The sequence below is a fragment of the Triticum dicoccoides genome, chromosome 7B (assembly GCF_002162155.2).
Source record: "Triticum dicoccoides isolate Atlit2015 ecotype Zavitan chromosome 7B, WEW_v2.0, whole genome shotgun sequence".
NCBI classification, from domain to species: Eukaryota; Viridiplantae; Streptophyta; class Magnoliopsida; order Poales; family Poaceae; genus Triticum; species Triticum dicoccoides.
In genome coordinates, this window is record NC_041393.1 from 606,259,416 (window position 1) to 606,271,634 (window position 12,219).

At 42.2% G+C, this 12,219-nt stretch overlaps 1 non-coding gene across 1 annotated transcript; it reads left to right on the forward strand.

The window, feature by feature from the left end:
* The first annotated feature begins 3,009 nt into the window (after positions 1–3,009).
* LOC119342324 lies at positions 3,010–3,126 on the forward strand. The gene has a single exon (XR_005165529.1). It is a non-coding gene; the product is annotated as a U5 spliceosomal RNA (small nuclear RNA).
* The last annotated feature ends 9,093 nt before the right edge of the window (positions 3,127–12,219 follow it).

Consider the following 12,219-nt stretch of genomic DNA (forward strand, 5'->3'; position numbering starts at 1 on the left):
CAAGTAAAACTATCATGCTTTCACCGGTAGCAACCAAATCGCCATGGATGGTTAGGTGTTTGCTCATAGGCTGGAAATATTCTCCGTAAATTTTCAGCCCGATCTGAGAATTTTTATTTGTGCACAAAAACAACATCATGGTAGTTCTGCTGAAAACATCATTAGTCCGGGTTAGTTTCATGCAAATTAGAATTCAAAACAAGAGCAAAAGTGTTTGAAAAAGTATATACGTTTAGGACATATATATCACTATGTGACAGTTAAACTCCTAGACACCAGGACTTGCCTCCTTGCTGCTTCGACATCATCGTTCTTGGTCTTGAACATAACAGGCCAGCCATGGATCATATGGTTGAACTGAATGTAGGTCCGTTTTTCCGTACGCAGATGGGCCAAAATGTTTAGGGCAATAAGAAGTAAGTTGACACGAAGGTTTAACATCAAAATTGACTCATTGCCAATCAATTGTATAGCACACCCATCCTTGAAGATGTTTGAGTCCTTACTGCATGCTCAATGATAATGGTTATAATCTAGGCTCATCGCCAAATTTACCATGTTACGCTTTTACTGTCTGGATGCGTCACGATCAGCCTATGCGTGATGCAATCACAACATAGTTGGCTCCTGATGGCTTTACCCTAGAATCAACACCGATTACAGGTCTACAGCTACGGCTACACCGACATAAGGTAGAGTTGCATCTGATATGATGGACTTTTGAGGTAACTCCACTTTTTGCGTGCATGAGGTAGCACCAACGATATCATGTTCTACCGTGCCAATTTACCACGGGGAATGAACCTTGTGAAGTTGTGATTGTCATTTTCCCAACGCAACGGAGAGTTGGCTGGTGTTATCCTTTTCGTGCTGTGTAAACACTCTGAAAACTAGTCCGACGTAGTGATTAGGTTCTCGTCAACTATATGTATTGTTGAGACACTTGGCTAGATTGTATTAGAAAGCACTGCTTGTTGACAGCTCTGCAACCCCAGGGCTCACCTTGCTGCATTTTCTGGGTATGTATGAGCCTACGTTTGACTATTGAATTTAGCAAGATTCTTTATTTTGTCTGTGTGTGTCAAAAACTTCCAATCTATTTATCTTCAATCATGACAGTTCAAGAACATTAGAAGTAATAAAAATTAAAACCAAGCCCTTGGACCACCTAAAGGCAACTACAAACACTGGAGCAAGCCGAAGGCGCGCCGCCGTCATCGCCTCCTCCCTCGCCGGAGTTGGTCAAAACTTGTTGTAGTAGACAACCAGGAAGTTGTCGTACTAAGACCCGATAGGACCAAGGCACTAGAGCAGCAGCCATCGCCGATAAAGAAAGTCATAGATCAAAATGTTCAAACCTGTAAACACCCAAACGAAGACCGGATCCAAACAGATCCACCGAAGACCATCACTGATTGAATCCCGCGAGATCCGACGGAGACACACCTCCACACACCCTCCGACGATGCTAGACACATCATCGAGACGGGGAAGAACGTGGGTTACATTATACATACCGAGTTACATCGCAACAGCCACACAGGTCAAACCAAGACACTAAACCTAACAAGAATGAGAACGGGGATACCACTGTCCTCCACACCTCCATGGCCCAAAGGCCAGCGAAGATGGGCGGATCAGCGGCGGCGATGACAAGTGGAACAGGACAACCTGGGGTCTTTTCTTGTGGAGGAGGAAAGAGAAGGCATAATAGTACTAGTTTCGTCAGTGTCTTATGGTGCATATGCCTTCGTACCCGCCTGTTTACGATGACAAAATTAAAAGCTAAAAATGTTGTTGACGTACATGAGATTTGTGAAGGAGATCTTGCCCAAGCAATGTACATCCATACATGCTAGCATAACAGATATATTTTTTGCGAACCAACATGTAGTTGAATGGTTAGGAGGACAGTGGTATCCCTAGCTTGCCAGGGTTTAAGTCCTAAACCTGACATTGGTTCTCGCATTTTCTGGATTTATTTCAGACTTCCGACGATGTTCGTTCAGTGGGAAAAGATGTCCCTCCCAACTGTGAAGCGCAGGTGGGAACTTCATAAAAATCTCAAAATGCTACGCCCGCTCTTTCTCTCGGAGATGCTCATCGGGATAGAGTGTGCGTGCGTTCATAGAGACATTTATATGCTCGTGAATGTGAGCAACTTCGATTTTATTGTGTTAGAAAAACAGATATCATCTTTTCCGAGAAACCACAAAAACAGTTTTTTTTAGAGAGACCACATGATAGAGATCTGATCGTCTCCCCCGCAAAAAAAAGATATCTGATCGTCTCGAAGAGAACAGGAAAGTATCTCATCCGATCAGTGGGTCGTCCGATCGAGGAGAGATTGAGCGAGAGATGACAACACGGGTTTGCTTTTTTTATACTCCTTCGTCTCAAAATAAGTGTCTTGAACTTAGTACAAATTTGTACTAGAGCTAGTAAAATTGAGACACTTATTATTTTGAAAAGGAATGAGTAGTTTTTTTTAGTATATATGCGGCCTCTTAGTATATACCCGTCCGTGAAGTCCTGGGCCCAGAAGCCTACTGGCTTGCCCCCGTCCGTGAAGGCCTCGGCCTTTTGCACCTGCTCGCGGCTGCGCGGAGGCTGCTGCTCTCGCATAGAGAATAGTCCCACACCGCTACTTCGAGGTCACAGCGCTAGCACACAGCAATATATAAGGAGGGCCAAGTATACCTGGTCAAACCTCGGGCCGGGCCGGGCTTCGGGCTGGGCCTAGCCAAGCCCGACACAAAAAACTCAAGCCTGGGCCCGGCCCGGCCATCGGGCCTGTGTTTCTGGGCCCGAGCATGTAAAAGCCCGTCGGGCTTCGGGCCGGACCGGCCCGACCTTCAAAAAATGGCAAAAATGAGGGCCCGGCCTTTGTGCTCAAAAACTAGGCCCGAGCCTGGCCCGGGGGCAGCGTCGGATCGGGCCGGGCCGGGCCGGCCGGGCCGGGCTTCCCATGGCCAAGACTAGGGCCAAGCCGTCCATTCGAAAGCACGCAGTTGCGCAGCGGGCACAAAGCGAACTATTCTTTTGCCTTTTACTAAAGAATACCGTGTGCACACTGCGATACGAAGCATACGCTAATTTTTGAAGGGATCCTTCTTACCAGGTCCCACAATTCAATACAAAATTTTTAGTACTAAATTTTTTTTTTGCCAAATGCTCGTTTGCATCTTTAATCATAGCTTTGTGTCCTGCGACACAGCTCGTAGGTGAGGGACAACCTAGGCAGTGCACAGGAAAATCTGTTATAATTATTTTAGGCTATAAATCTCAAACTTCAAAATGGGTGGCAATTTGTTTTCCTTTTTTATAATGTTTTTCTTTCATTCCAAAATATAAGGTTTATTCATTTTTTGAAAGACTGCTCCAACTTTGCGAATGTTTAAGAAGTCAAACTTCTACAACTTTGGCCAAAGTTTACAGGAAACATATCATTGTCATTTAGATCGTCAATAGCTCTAATTATCTAATTAATATTATAAATGCTGATATACATTGCTATAATTTTCGTCAAACAAAGAAAATTTAACTATTAAAACAATAATACACAGATAACATGCAATTCTCTGCATGGCTCCAAAAAAAATCCAGGCTCTGGTTCAAATAATAAGGTTAGTAATAAACTTCGAAACCATATATATTAAGATAAGATCCTATAACGAACTAATCTATGGTTGGATGGTAGGAGAGTGGTATCCCCAGTCCCCCAAGGTTTAAGTCGACTTGACATTGGTGCTCGCATTATTCCTGAATTCATTTCAGGCTTCCGACGATGTTCGTTCAGTTGGAGGATACGATTACATCCACTGTGAGGCGTTTGTGGTAACTTTGTAAAATCTCAAGATATGCCAGCTCAGTCTTTCGGAGGTGCTCGTAGAGGTAGGGTGTGAGCGCGTTCATAGGGGTGAGTGTATGCTCGTGTATATGAGTGACTTCGATTGTATTGTGTTAAAAAAAAGATCGGATAAAGTGGTAGGACACCATGTTCAAATAGGGGATTATAGTGGATTGCGAGAGAGTGGACCGCTGAAAAAAATAACGAAGGTGATCAAGATGGTGACGTTGATGAAGATGATCACCACGATGATGGTTCCCCAAATGGCACACCGGCGCCACCAGGAGAGGAGAGAGAGGCTCCTCCATCATGGTCTCCCTGACGGTGCCCTGGATTAGGGGGTACAAACCACGTCGGACTATTAATCATGGGCCGAGCCAGGGACCACCACTGCCGAAGACTGGACCACGTATACTACGGCCCTCAACGTGCTCAAGATAGAATCCTTCGAAAACTTGACGTACACTTCAAGGCATATTCAAATAGTTAGCATGTCATATCTAGATGTAACCGACCCTGTGCAACCCTAGGTACCCCAGGCATTATATAAGCCACGGGTTTAGTCTGTAGAGGCAGGTTAGATTCATGCATACGATCTCGAGGTAGATCATCTTGTACTTTCTACCCATGCACAATCAATACAATACAAGCAACACATAGAGTTTTACCTCTTCGAGAGGGCCCGTACTTGGGTAAACATCGTGTCTCCATACTTCATGTTGCCATATAGTCAAGATCACCAGGTCGAGGGCCCCTGCCCGAGATCTGCCGGATTTAGCTCCCACACCCCCTAGATGGGGAGAGGTTCTCCCACTACTAGGGAAAACCCTAGCACTAGCGCGTTTATAAAGCCTATCAGTAGCGCGGATAACCGCGCTACTTGTAAGGCGCTACAGCTAAAGGTTAGCAATAGCGTTGGTTTGACCGCGCTACTAGTAAGGCGCTACAGCTAAAGGTTAGCAGTATACTGCTACATCGACTTAGTAGCAGCGCTTTCTAAAACGAGCGCTTCTGGTAATTAGTAGTAGCTCTTCTCCTAGCACGCGCTACTACTATTATTCCCTATTTCTTTTTTATTTCATGTTGTATTCATACACCTTTATACAAGTTTTCATACCGCAACAATTTAGAGAATGAATTTACATCATAATGAGTTATTACATCAGTGGAAGAAAGAACCGTGGACTAGTTTCAAGTGGATGCCATCCACTTGAAACTAATCCACGATGAACATCCACTTGAAACCAATCCACGGTTCTTTCACCCAATGATATAATAAATATCATCATCATCATCATATCATTAACAACTTAGCATCATAATACATCATTGTCATATAACACCTCCCCATGATCATCGTTTTCATCAATGAGACATCACATACAAGTTGGTCACTAGACATAATCACAACTACTCATCATCATCAACTCTCATAAACATATTGTACCTCATAGGACCTACTACATTCTCTTAGGACCTACTATATTATCTTAGGTAAAATAGCATAAAACAAGATAGCCCCTGACTCTCCATTATGGAGAATGGAGATTATTCTGTCGCACAATGTTGCTTCCAAGAACCTCCTTATGAATGTCCATACATTTCTTACATTGTTTGATTATCATGTGTTCACCATTTTTAGAAATCCGGTATGCACAGGTGAGATTCGTAGGATGACCTGCCTGTATGTTCAAAACATCAAGGCGACCATTCTGATACATCAAATAAGGCACACAATCCATCGGGATTTTCTGTTGAAAAACATAGTAATAACTTCGTAGTTAGCAATGTAGTTCAGTTTTAGAAGTATGCAAAAGATGTATGGATGTCGTAATAGTAAAAAGTCTTACCAGGAAATCTCCATGAAAGTTATCGTTGTTCAACACATGCACTAGTGGAACGTATTCACCATAATTTGGAGGAGTTCAATAAAAGGCATTGTAATTCTCAATGTCAATACAATATGCGACCAGATGATTTTTCTCTTGATAAGTTAACTCAAAGCCATCGATGTAGTTTGTTCTGTCTACCATTTTACGCACACTCTTTGAAGAATGAAAATAAGCTATCAATGAAAATAAGCTGTCAACTATTTTGAAATAAACAATATAAATTACTTAATAACTATGTTTGAGGAACTCACATAGCGGTAGAATTGGAAGCGTATCAAAAAGAACCCAAATGTCCAAATTGTCTTGGTCGATGTCAGGATCACCAAGATCCATGGTGACAAACATACCATCTTGAAAATCATACATCTTGCAAAGTACTTCCCAACCCGGGAACCAAAATTGGATACGCTCTCAGAATTGTATAGATTTACCTCAAAATCCATACCATGATGGGTCCTTAGGTTAATTTTCTTTGTTTCATTCCTCTCATGATCTTCAAAACCCATCCTCTCCAAGACATGGCGTCTTGCATGGCATGGGATAAGCTAGTTGAATTGTAAAAGACGAAAATTACATGTTGAAGTAGTAGAAGTCAAGAATTACGAAAAAAATACATAGCGTCCTAGTGTACCGTTTCACAATCGAAGGCCTCCTCGAGCTTAATGCGGAAGGCCGATCTTCGTCCAGGTGAGGCCTGTCACAGAAACCCCGGTTGTCGCCGCACCAGGAGCACTCCCTGGGACCTTCTTCGTCCGACGACATTCCTATGTTCATAATTCAAAGATTAAACTTGTATAATTAAATATATGTATTACAAAAACTAAATTAGATTATTATTATTCATCACGGGTTGACTATGGGTCTGTCGAGTCTTTTCTTGAAAACTCTCAGCTCACATAGTGTATATATTCGACCGTCGGTGATGGTAGCTCCTCCTTTCGTTCCCGAGTGCATTACACCAAATTGTCTAGCACATGGGAACGAAGGAGAAGCTACCCCCACGACAACAGTTGAGATTCTTTGTCCTCTCATATATGGTGGATACACTCCCTCACTGATTCCTCTCTGACATTTCCGACCATCGGTGATGGTCGTTACTCCTCCTTCCCCTAGTGCATAATAAAGGTCTAGCACCCAGAGAAGAAGGAGAAATGACCCCACGATAACAGTTGGGATTCTTCGGCCTCGATATTTCCAGGCCACTCGATATTTCCTACATATTCTAGCACAAGTTATGCCAAAATTCACGGAAAATTCCGGCATGACCTTTGCTAAAACAGGACATATCGAGCGCCTAAAATTTGCTGGAACAGAAATTAATCAACACTCCGGCAAAATATAGGTCACTCGGAGGTGTAACCTGCAAACATGACCGGCCACTTGGGCAACCACATATCATATTTGAGCAACACAAGATATACATGTTTTTATCTACATCATATCTTATAGGACTCATATTGACATGGAGATTTGGCTGGTCTCACCTCGATGTCGGAGGGGGCCGGTGTCGGGGACGACAGCGGGAATGATGGAGGGGCTCCTTGATTTCTGCAAAAACAAAAACCCTATAAGTTATCACTAATACATCCCGAATAGTATCATACATATAACATCACTAATACAACAAAAACCCTAGCGAACGACGGGTATCGACGACGAGGATGCGGGATAGGCATCGTCGACGTCGATGCGGGAATAATTGCTTAAACTGAAAAAAATAACAACAAATGTGACATGTACAACTAGTTCTATTAATTCAACTAGTTCTTACTAAAAATAAACTTACTATAAATAGAAATAAACTAGTTCTTTCTAAAAATAAACTAGTTCAACTAGTTATATTAATTTTCTTACTAAAAATACATTAGTTCTATTAATTCAACTAGTTCTTACTAAAATCAAACTAGTTCAACTAGTTTATTAATTCACTTATTAATTATTTTAAACACTTACTAAAAACAGTAAAAAAACTACATTATATAATCTACTACCACTATAAAAGCAAGAGAGGGCAGATCCAACTTAGCATATTAACCGTCTGATCACAATCAATGGTCTAAAATCTTCCTTAACGAAATCTTTGTTAACGCGCTAATCCTCGCACCTCGCACGTCCTCTTCGCCCCGCCAACCGTTCAGCCCCGCCTCCCCCTTCACGCCGCTCGGCCCGCGCTATAGCACTGGTCGCTCGGCCCAGAACCAATCCCCTCCACATCTGCGCCTCCACTCTCCTCCTCCATCGACAGGTTCGCTAACCGCTCCTCCCATCCTCCCAGGCTTGCCTCGACGCCGCTCCATAGCCGCGCTCCCACACCGTCCACTACAACACCTTGCTGTGCACCGGCGCCGCTGTTCCGCCCGTAACACCTTGTCGTGCCTCACACTGGACTCTGGAGCCGCCGTCCCGTCCTCAACTCCTTGCCTTGTGGCGGCGCCTGGCCACACCCTGCACCGGCGCCTCTCCGTCGTCCGACCCTGCAGTCTACCCGTATCGCGAGGCCATGCGACTTGCGTGCTCGAGGGAGGCGAGGCGAAGTGGTCCTGGGTCTTTGAAACCACTATGTGTTTACAGTTTCAGTCATTGCACATGGTACTGTTGATTCACCACGAGGTACAACCATGTCATGTACTCCCTCCGTTCGGAATTACTTGTCACAAAAATGGATGTATCTACAACTAAAATACATCTAGATACATTCATTTCTTGGACGAGTAATTCCGAACAAAGGGAGTATCTGCTTAGTTCTTTTCTTTGATCTACTCTATCCCGCTAATCCCGCTCCTAACCCTCCTCCGTCCTCTTTTTCCTGCAGAGCAGCCGAGCCTCAACAAACCCTCGGCAAGAAAAGACTTCCACCGAACGGCACGAACGGTTCTTTCTAAACATCCCTGTCGTTTCCTTTGTATCTTCAGAATCCATCGCAATTGATTTTACAGAGAGCAATTCATCTTTGGCTCACCACTGAAGAAATTTGTAGCACCTGATTTGTGTAGCATGATTTTTTTTCAGCGACTTTCAAGTGAGATCCCCGTCCATCTTTAAGACATCTACTACAATCTAATTCAGAGAATCCCTTCTTAAGAATAGAAGATTTGTCTTCACGTTTAGTTTGGGTTCTTCACCGGGACAAACTAGCAAATGCATTCATCTATTTTTACTGCTTTATAATTGTCATGATGCATGGAGTAAGTACTAACAGACTTCTGCATGTCTATATTTGACATGGATTATATATATACACAACGTGACTATACATGATTTAGCTAAGATATTTTTCATACCAGAAGTCCAGAATGATACTGAAGGTTAAAATCACCCTTCTTCCAAACTGATTAATTGTAGAGTGCTTTTTATAAGCAACTACCAGTTGTTATTTTCCTCCTTTGCCTTTACCCAATGACACCATGCATTCTTCGTAGGATGAGGCCATGGGCATTGTCAAAATCCCAATCAGGCCATGCTTGACGCCATATTCAAGGAGTTGGACCTTCCACAACCACTATCCACTTTTACCCATCAGTATCCTGACTGATGAACAATGGACAAGTATCTTTGTCTAGCAATGCTTTAAAACCTGTACGCACGGCTGAGAACCAAGATGCAACTGAAGCACTCAAGTAGAAAATACAAGGCAGAAGTAAAGGGTGGATGGAGTGAGAAAGAGAAGGGAAAAATAAAGCATTCTCAGTTTAGAAAAAAGAGGTCCTGAGATGTTTTTTAATAGTCCAAAAACATACAGTATAGATGATACTATGGTTTATATAACTGCAATATTTGTTGATGCCAAACACCCTAAAATATTTAATACTATACTGTACACACGTACATTGCTCCTAAGTCATATATAAGTTAACACTCAAATCTTTATTTTATTTTTAAGAAACTAATTTGTGATGCTTTGTACACAATAGTCAGGACCTGGTTCACATGACTATGCTCCGTGCCTAAATGATCTTCACCACTCTCTCTGTGCCCTTCTATATATTGTTTATCATTTGTACTTTTATATCTGCAGATGAGTAAGAAAAAAATGGATGTGCCTCTATTTGAATCAAGAGAATGTTCCCTGTTTAAGGACCTAACAAACACAATTATTGATTGTAATACAAATATGACACATAATCCAACGGACGATCCTAAAAGGAAAAGTGTTCAGTCGTGGTATGCAGGAATGTTGGATGTGAATAAAGCAGAATACAATGTGAAGCATCATATATCTTGATCACAAAAGAGAGTTGCAACTCTTGACTGTCTTAACCAGGGCCAATTATCATAAACATGTGTTCCTCTATTAGACTGTGTTATGGTTAATCTCCGTACAACAATTCTCATATCTAACATCTTGTGTTTCTAATTGCAGCTTTTGGTCAGGCCCCACTTGTTTCTAGCTATCTGAGGTTCCAATTAAATGCAAGAGCATCTGTAATGCTTATTTGTCGCATTCATTTAGTATGTATTAACTCTTCTTTCCGATGACAACAATGTAGCATAAACTCACCGAAAATGAGTCACTCCCTCCTGATGCCCCCTCATGGTGCCAGAAAAACTCTCAGGTCAGAAAAACTCTAATAATTGCTGAAGCATTTATCTCTTCGAGCTGTAACGAGTTTGGAGGCAAGGCTGCCTTGCAATATTAACCTCATCTGTATTATTTTCTGGAGATTTTATATTGTCTAACCAAGAATTTGGCTTGAAATGCTACTGATGAGGCTTTAAAGTTCTTGGAAGTGTGGTAAGACCCACTCTTACATTTAGGTTTATTCGCCATTAAAATTCTGTAAAGGGGGTTACCAAACCACCTTACACACCCTACCAAAAAATTGTGTTTCCACTAACAGTTGAAACGCATTTTTTCTTAGATTTTAACCTTTGGCCAGAGGAACTTTGTAAAACATGGCATGCCAATGAAAATGTCTTCTTAGAAAATGAATTTATAATTAGAAGCTGTGTCCTAATTTGCTCTAGCTGTAGAATTATTGAAGACGGGTTAAGAGTAGTGTCTTTTTAATTAGCATGAATTATATAGCAGGCTGGCTATGAACTGAAATTATGCCCTCTTGTTCACTGATTATCTATGAACTGAATATACCCTGCTGTAATACATTGGTATTTCATATGGTGGTTGTGCACACATGGAATTAGCTTCTCCTTTATTACTATACTTCATCAGTTTACTGGAAATAGAAATATCACTTGAAACATCTATGCCTGTGGCATCTTTGATCTTTAGTTCATTGGTATTTTATATGCTGGTGATGGAGGCGAATCCTCTTGAGCCGAAAGTCGTAAATTATCCTTTTGAGTTGTTGCTTTCTGCAAGGTATTTTTGTCTCCACGAATGATATAATCATGTCTCTGAAACTTTACCTCGATGCACTCATTCAACTGGAAGAAAGTTTCACTAATCGCAATTCATTCATTCTCCATGAGAGGAGTGACAAAGTGTACTAGCAATATGTATTCTCCCATAAGTGGCACTGTGTAGCTTATTAACATAATTTTCATTTTTGTCTGCATGTAGTCTTTATTTTGTTTGCCTTTCTACTCTGAACTGGAGTGATGTTTGTTTATTGGTTTCTATGCAAACAAAAGGATGATGGTACATCAAGTTTCTTAATATTTGTACCGCGACTAATATTTGAACTTCTACTTTACCCGAAACTCTCAAAGGTGTAGCATGTGAGACTTGAAAAATGGTTTGGGATTTCACAGTTCATCTGTGCAATGGTGTGGGTTGGCGGTGTCTGCTGTCTGTGGTGGTCGGAGCGGTCTGTTGTGTGTGGGTTGTGGTGAGCTGCGACAAGTGGGCTGCGACAAGGTGTGGTTGCTGCCGATGATGGGCTCAGCGTGCCGTAGGCCAGAGCCGGGGCGTGGCAGCGTGATGGTGTTGTGGTTGCGGCAGCATGGTTTGCGGGTGGCAGAGGGTGCATTGGTTTGCAGCAGTCAATATACAATGTGGAGGTTCGGGGTGGTGTCCTGTTTGGCAACGATGATGGTGGTTTGCGGTGAAGTCGGAGTCGCTGGCTTGCGGAGGAGTGATGACAATGGCACTTGTAGTCCGCCTTGACGGCGCTCCTCTTTCGACGGTGTGTGTACGTGTGTGTGTGTGTATGTCTTGTCTCTTGTGTGGATAGCCAGGTTGGCTGGTGGTTCCCCTTTGTGGGTTGTATCGGTTTGCCTGGTTTTTAGTAATTAACCAGGCAATTCACTTCTTTATTAATGAGATGAGGCTAAGCTTTTGCCTCCGTTAAAAAAATTATTTTCACAATTGTTAAACATCTCTAATTTTCTATTGTCTAACTTATATTTTTGTTTATTTTATTGATATATTTTATTTCTAGGAATGATAAAAAAATTCACATGATAATACGTGTGTTACACGTGCAAGCTTACTAGTAGTAAAAAAACTACAGTGAAAAAAAGAGTTGGAGGGAGTAGGAAGGAGAGAGGAGGGGGAGGAGCGTGGGATCGGAGGAG